General features: G+C 36.3%; 1 pseudogene; it reads right to left on the reverse strand.

The window, feature by feature from the left end:
- Nucleotides 1-1,651: 1,651 nt before the first annotated feature.
- LOC148519805 (5S ribosomal RNA) lies at nucleotides 1,652-1,770 on the reverse strand (annotated as a pseudogene).
- Between the last annotated feature and the right edge of the window lie 6,635 nt (nucleotides 1,771-8,405).

Here is an 8,405-nt window from a genome sequence, read left to right on the forward strand (position 1 = left end):
TAAAAACATAGCAATAAATGATATACATAGGATAAAAAGGAGGAATAAACTGAAAAAAGCTTATCTTTTAGATAAAAAAGAAATTGAAGAGTTCATGGATGTATGATCAGCCTCCCAACACGTTTCGTCAATCTATGACTTCATCAAGGGGATACCTAGCTGTTAATGCCCTCCGGCTTATAAACCCCACTAATAGGGACAATTGACACTCATTATGACATCACTTCCTGTCAGTAATTTTTTTTTTTTTTTTTTTTTAAATCTTCCTTATTACTGATATATTACAGTGAATCTATATATTCTGTAGTCACGTTACATCCATCAGTCCTAAAAGCATGTAATTTAGTAGTTTTATAAAATATAAATTGAATAACAAACTGCGGGCTGTCATCACTTCCGCCCAAAAGTCCGGCCAGTTTTGTCTTGGAAGTCCGGCCACTTCCACCCTGATGCTCAGTCTCGTGATCCCGTCATCACCAAACACGCGACTCATTGCGTCGTGCTTACAGTGCTGTATAGGTACGCACTTCCGCCCTGGGTTTCAATCTGGTAGCCGCGTCATCAAAGTGCGACTCGTCCAGTCGCGCTAATAGTGCTTGTTGAGGTGCATGCTTCCGCTCCCAGGATACGGTACTTCCGCTTATCCTTTTGCTCCTGCGCATGCGTATAGCTTCCTGGCGGCGGCCATCTTTATGGATCCTATTCACCTCAGGATATCTTGTAACCACGGCCATCTTTCTGGATACTTCTTAACCAGCCGCCATATTTAAAACTCCGGCACTCCTATATTAACCTATGCAACTCTGGGCAAAACCTTAGGAAATGAATATTCAATTAATTCCAGCTATAAAAAGAAAAAGAAGGGGGAAGGATTAGAATATTTATTAAATAATCATCCTAATAAGGGAAAGACCTATATTGTCTTTCACCTATATAAACCCATAGAAACATAGATTTACATAGCTGATCAAAAACTTTATATAACTAGTCACAACTACTCAGAAAAGCATGTATGTATGCCTATATATAAACATATATCAGGATAATCCACAATTATATAGCTAATTGTTCCAAAAGATTATTTTCAACATATTATACTAAAGGAAAAGGAAAAAGAAAAAAGAAAAAAGACAAAAGAAGAAAAAAGGGGGGGGGGATGTTCTTAAAAAACCACATGGTTTCAGAGAAGGGGATAGCAAATAAAGCAAATATCCTAAATCCACAAAACCTAATAGTGTATTTTATAATAAATACATATGTATAAAAATATCTATTAAAAAAAAAAAATTTTATAAAAAATTCTTTTATAAAAAATTTTGGCACATATATGTATATAAATTTCTTGAGAACTGTATTAAAAGAATCAGGAAAAGCTTTAAAAAATCAATAAAATATTGATAAAATATTAATTTCTTCACTCAAAAAATTATAATCCAGGCTTTAAAGTAGAATGGCTGTTCTTATTGAAAAGTCTCGATTCCAACATTATTTGCTTTGATCTTAGGAGATGCTTATTATTGAGAAGTCTCTGTTCCAACATAATTTGCCTTGATCTTGGGAAATGCTTCTTATTTCATATCTTTCTTCCGATTTTTTACTCCGATTTTACCATGGGATTCCAGGGATTATGCTTAACTGTGCACTTTGCTTACAACTACAGTACCCGGTATTCCCTGGAGGTCCCCCATCCAAGTACTGACCGGGCCCATTTCAACTTAACTTCCAAGAGCAGATGCGATTGGGTGTTTGAAAAATGGTTTGACTGTAGGAAATAGCTTCTACAGTAGCATATCCCATATCACATGGACATTAAGTCGGAGTCATCAATCTTCTTATATAAAAGGTGCGATTTCATAATTATCATTGAATCCAAGTGGTGCCAGTGTTCTTAACTCAAAAATCCAATACATCTCCCTTTTAGATAACTTTTTTGCTAGATCTCCTCCTCTCTCTCCCAAGAGCACCTGTTCAATGGGTTTAAAAGTAAGGTCCTCTGGATTAGAGTTGTGATGAAGAAGAAAATGTTTCGACACAGCATGACCCTCCAGTTTATTCCGGATATTCCTTATATGTTCTTGAATGCGTAGTTTAAGGGTTCTTTTCGTCTTCCCAATGTATTTTGTGCCACAAGTGCACTCCAAAAGATAAATGATAGAGGTAGAGTTACAATTCATATGTTGTTTTATTATATATTCTTTAGAGTTATCTGAATTCATAAAAGATCTCCTTTGTGGATGAAGATATCTGCATATATTGCACCTCCCACATTTATAACTACCTGTACACTTTGGTAGCATATTATTATTTAGTGTGATATCCTGTATCATACTTGGGGCTAAAGAATCCTTGATAATCCTGGCCTTCCTAAATACCACCGGGGGTTTTGGAGGGAGAAAATCTTTAAGGATGGGGTCCATTAATAAAATATGCCAGTGTTTATTTAAAGTACTCCTGATTGTCTTCTCCTGATCATTAAACGTAGTAACAAAAGGAATTGATTTGTTATCTTGTATATTTCTTTCTTTGTAAGTCAATAATTCTGATCTTTCCTTTTGATTAGTCTTCCTTGCAGCTTCCATCAAAAGTTCTTTTGGATAGTCCTTCTCAATGAACCTGTCTGCATATAGCCTTATTTGTTCTTCCGCTGTAACTGAATCACTGCAATTTCGCTTGATCCTAGAAAACTGAGAATGGGGTATATTATCTTTCCATTTCTTCAGATGTCCGCTATTATAATGGAGATAACTGTTTGTGTCAACCTTCTTTATAAAATTCTTAGTCACAACTCTGTTTTCTTCATGCATAAGAATTAGGTCAAGAAATTCAATAGAGTGTTCGCTGATGTTAAATGTGAACTTCAAATTCATGTTATTCTTCATAATATGTGTGAAGAACATCTCAAAAGACTCCCTTGTTCCATTCCACACAATTAAAATGTCATCAATGTATCTTTTAAATAAAATGATCTGTTCTTTAAAAGGGTTGTTATTATAAATATGTTCTCTTTCCCAGCAGCCCATAAATAAATTGGCGAAGCTGGGGGCAAAAGTCGTCCCCATCGCCGTGCCACATATCTGCTGGTAAAACTGCTCTAAAAATTTAAAATAGTTATGGTTTAAAACGAACTTCATAAGATCACAAATAAAATTCCTATGTTCATAGGATTGTTGCATCAGCTTCCAGAAACTCTTTACTTGCATTTATCCCCTTCTCATGCTCGATACATGTATATAAGGCCTGGACATCTATAGTTGCCCATAAATAAGAACTCTTCCACCTCAGGGGTTCTATGATTTGAAGGACGCTTGTAGTGTCCTTTAAGTATGACTCCAGTTGCTTTACATACTTTGATAGAAAAATGTCAACGTATTCCGATAGATGTGACATAAGGGAATCTATACCCGCTATAATGGGTCTTCCCGGAGGTTCTATTAGCGATTTGTGGATTTTCGGAAGAAAATAAAAAATGGGGGTAGTGGGACTAGTCTGGAAAAGATATTGGAATTCATCTTTTGTTAATATTCCATTATGTAGTTCATGAACCAGGAGTTTCCTCAATTCATCTATATAGTCATCCAAGGGGTCTTTATTCAATTTGATATATGACACTTCATCATCTAAAAGCCTATTAGCTTCTTTGATGTAGTAAGTCCTGTCCATGATCACTAGTCCCCCCCCTTTGTCTGCTTGTTTAATAATTATATCAGTATTCTTTTGTAAATTCTTTAATCCTTCCTTCTCTCTGTTTGTTAAATTATGTTTAACTACTGGTTGTACCTCATTTTCACAAAGATCTTTCTTAACAAGTTCATAGAACATACTCAAATGATTGCCTTTCGATTCTAATGGATAATACTTTGATTTGCATTTAAGTCCAGATTTGGATTCCCCTTCATTGTAGTTCGTTATTATTGCATTGTCCTTCTTAATAAAATGTCTCTTAAGTGTGACATTTCTAACAAATTTATTCAAGTCAATGAATGTCTGAAATTTATTCATACTACTTGTTGGGGCAAAATTCAAGCCTTTGCTGAGTAGAGTTATTTCCGGTTTAGTAAGGATATGTTTAGATAGATTAAAAATCCCTTTTTCCTCAGGTCTTACTGTAGATACCTTCTTTTGTGGCTTCTCCCTCCTACCGCCCCGTTTTCCTCTTCGTCTCTTAGGTTCCATTTGAGAGGGGATGCTAATCTTGTTGTCTCTTTGAAAAATGTTCTCTTTGGATTTTGTATGGTGAATTCCGTGTCCGGAGATAAAAAATTCTCAGTGTCACTTCCAGAATCCATGCGTTGTAGTGTTGAAAATCTATTTCTAAGCTTGGTCTCCCCATGATATGGGGTGTGGATATCACTGTTCCTACGTCTGATGTTCACAGGTCTCCTGTATGGTAAATTGCCACGGTTCCTTATATCATACTTCTGATTTGACTGATTTTTCACTAAATTAGTTTTAGCAAATCTACTCCAATTCTTAATTTTGTTATTTTCATAATCGTTCTTGTCCCTCAGAAACTTAGTTTCTTTTCCTCTCATGACATCTTCTTCAATTCTTTCAAATTTTTTAGTTAGTACCTTCTCATTAGCTTTGTATTCCTCCTTCTCTTTAAATGTTTCCATCTTTCCTTCTTTATTAAGAATATCCGTTTCAAGCTGAGACATGATGGCTTTTTTCTCCTTTATGATAAGTTTCATTAAACTCATGGAACTTGAATGTAAAATATTATCCCATTCTTTGATGAATTCAGGATTATCAATTCCAAATGTAGGGTTTTTTAAAAGTCTCAGTCCTCTTGGCAGTCTATTAACAGAAATATAGTGCTCAAGCCGTTTAATGTCCCACCATGCCTTTATTTCCTTTGTAATCAGTCTCTCAATCTCCCAAAACATGTTATCAATGTTTTCTGTTGGAGTTGGATCTTGTAGCACATTATTATTTTCATTAAAAAATTTTGGCATAGATTACTCCTTTTACTCAGGCGATCTATATTTTTAAACATTGCAGTATGGTATATTCTTTACTCTATCGTCAGCTAGGTACAAAAAAGGCCAATAGATAATTTTGATATTGTAGATGTACCCAGCGCCAACAGCAGAAAAAATTACCACCTTATAACCCTTCTGGGTTTATAATGACTCTCAGTGTATTGCACTCCTCTATTAAAGGTGTCAGCTCTTAACAACAAAAGTCTGGTGGTGGCTAGCCACCATAAATTAAAATAAAGATAGTGTACACAAAGGTTGAAATGTGAGCGACAAAAGTGCTTAGTACACTCTATTAACTATTTAAATAATTCAGTAAATCTGTGAAAAACGCTTAGTAATTCATATGTAGTGTTTTAAAACAAAGTGCAGAAATAAACACATAAAGTGCCAAGTGAATAATTTAACCTCAATAAATAATATATGCAAGTGAATAAATATGTGTTTAAAATAATAGGAATATATCTAAATATTAAAAAAATTATTTAATTCATAAATATGACACCTACAATCATGAAAAGTACATAAAAACATAGCAATAAATGATATACATAGGATAAAAAGGAGGAATAAACTGAAAAAAGCTTATCTTTTAGATAAAAAAGAAATTGAAGAGTTCATGGATGTATGATCAGCCTCCCAACACGTTTCGTCAATCTATGACTTCATCAAGGGGATACCTAGCTGTTAATGCCCTCCGGCTTATAAACCCCACTAATAGGGACAATTGACACTCATTATGACATCACTTCCTGTCAGTAATTTTTTTTTTTTTTTTTTAAATCTTCTTTATTACTGATATATTACAGTGAATCTATATATTCTGTAGTCACGTTACGTCCATCAGTCCTAAAAGCATGTAATTTAGTAGTTTTATAAAATATAAATTGAATAACAAACTGCGGGCTGTCATCACTTCCGCCCAAAAGTCCGGCCAGTTTTGTCTTGGAAGTCCGGCCACTTCCACCCTGATGCCCAGTCTCGTGATCCCGTCATCACCAAACATGCGACTCATTGCGTCATGCTTACAGTGGTGTATAGGTACGCACTTCCGCCCTGGGTTTTGATCCGGTAGCTGCGTCATCAAAGTGCGACTCGTCCAGTCGCGCTAATAGTGCTTGTCGAGGTGCATGCTTCCGCTCCCAGGATACGGTACTTCCGCTTATCCTTTTGCTCCTGCGCATGCATAGTGCCTCCTGGCGGTGGCCATCTTTATGGATCCTATTCACCTCAGGATTTCTTGTAACCGCGGCCATCTTTCTGGATACTTCTTAACCAGCCGCCATATTTAAAACTCCGGCACTCCTATATTAACCTGTGCAACTCTGGGCAAAACCTTAGGAAATGAATATTCAATTAATTCCAGCTATAAAAAGAAGAAGAAGGGGGAAGGATTAGAATATTTATTAAATAATCATCCTAATAAGGGAAAGACCTATATTGTCTTTCACCTATATAAACTCATAGAAACATAGATTTACATAGCTGATCAAAAACTTTATATAACTAATCACAACTACTCAGAAAAGCATGTATGTATGCCTATATATAAACATATATCAGGATAATCCACAATTATATAGCTAATTGTTCCAAAAGATTATTTTCAACATATTATACTAAATATACTAAATATACACACAGTATATATATATATATATATATATATATATATATACATTGTGGTGAGACGGATTGTATCTCACCTGAATTTAAAGCTCAAAGCTACTTTGCTTATAAATGTGAGACAGTTACCTAGCATACCTGTTGCAAAACACCTAGGAAAACAGCTGACACAAGCTAGATTAAACGGGTTAAAAGGGGTGCATGAGAAAATGTGATCACAACTTGATTAATTAACAAGAAATAATCAAATAAACAAGAGACTACCGACAAGGTCTCGTGAGACCCAGCATCAGGCACAGCAGCCGCTGCTAATATACCATAAAACAGCAACAAAGAGATTGTGGGGCTAGGGACTGTCAAAATAGGCAGTGGGTGAGCAGGGTGAGGGTGGGAGAGCAGGGTGAGGGTGGGATAGCAGGGTAAAAGTGGGAGACCAGGGTAAAAAAGGAAGAGCAGGGTAAAAGTGGAAGAGTAGGGTAAAAGTCGGAGAGCAGCAGCATTTTGTTTGAATTTGGTGCCAACTGCGAGTTAATCAAAGCTTGCAGACTGGCAGACAATCAGGAGCAGCCTCTGTGGCCACTCCTGATTGGGGCCAGTCCGCGAGCTACGATTGGTTAATGCCGGCACTGCTTTCAAAATGCCCGTGGCCCTTATCCACTCCGCTGCCAGCCAGACACCCTTTCTGTACGGGCCCAGGACTCTAGTCCCGGCTGAGTCCCCCTTATGGCGGCGCTGATCTTTGTAATGTGTTTTAATGTGTTTTTTTTATTCTGCATCCATGCCTGAGGTTGGGAGAAGCGGTGGATTATCATATCAAAAACTAAAAAAGATATTGTTGCAAGATCAGGGTAAGGATGCTGTCTCCTGGGGTAAATGGTGGCACTTATCATGCAACAGTCAAGTAGTTGTACACAAGTTCAGGGCATTGGTACATGTGTCTTGAGCTAGTTTTATTAAGCAGCACAAAAATAAACAAAACATAAAAGTAAATACTGGCCTGTCTGACTCTAACTAAACAAAATAATTTTCTCTCCGAGTTGAAGGAACATAATACCTTTCTCACAAAACAGAAGTCTTTTAGTACAGCACTTACATTCAGTAATCACAGTGCCTTTCAACCGCTATCTGACCGGTTTCCCAGGCAGTAAGAGAATGACTACAGAGACTAACACACCCCTTATCAGCCTCTCACAGGTGGTCTGGCAATTAACACTGATAATCAGCTTCTATTTACCAGACAGAATATCTCAAGTTGAAATGCAGTAAGCACAACTACAAAGGGGATTTGTCCCTCATCTGTTATTCTCTATTAGGCATTAATAAACCTTAAAATATTTCTCTAATACAACAATAACAACTCTCTGTCTCACATTCGAGAAAAATAAATTGTTTAAATATACACATAAAAGCATAATATATGCCCCAGTAACAAATAAGCACATAGTATCTGTAGCACATTTGCAAACAGCCAATCGCAGGTGGTTGGCAAGTACTGGTGACTTTCATCATTATCAATGGCTATTTGCACCTGCCTCTGACTACTCAGAAACATGAAGGCTTTCTCAGGTATAATGTACTTGACCCACAATTTAATTCCTCTTCTATACCCTTTTCCACCTAAGACAACCTAAAATAAGGAGTCTGTCCTTAACTTTATACTAATACTAGCTGATTTACCCGGTTTCACTAGGGTAGACCTAAGATATTTTAATTTACTTTAAATCATCTTAACTTAATTTATATGCTTAGTTTATTTTATGCCTCTGGTGTAAAGTAGCATGCTGGTATCAAGATTAAGTA

The sequence above is a fragment of the Taudactylus pleione genome, unplaced genomic scaffold, assembly GCF_031769625.1.
Source record: "Taudactylus pleione unplaced genomic scaffold, aTauple2 ptg000181l, whole genome shotgun sequence".
Lineage (NCBI taxonomy): Eukaryota > Metazoa > Chordata > Amphibia > Anura > Myobatrachidae > Taudactylus > Taudactylus pleione.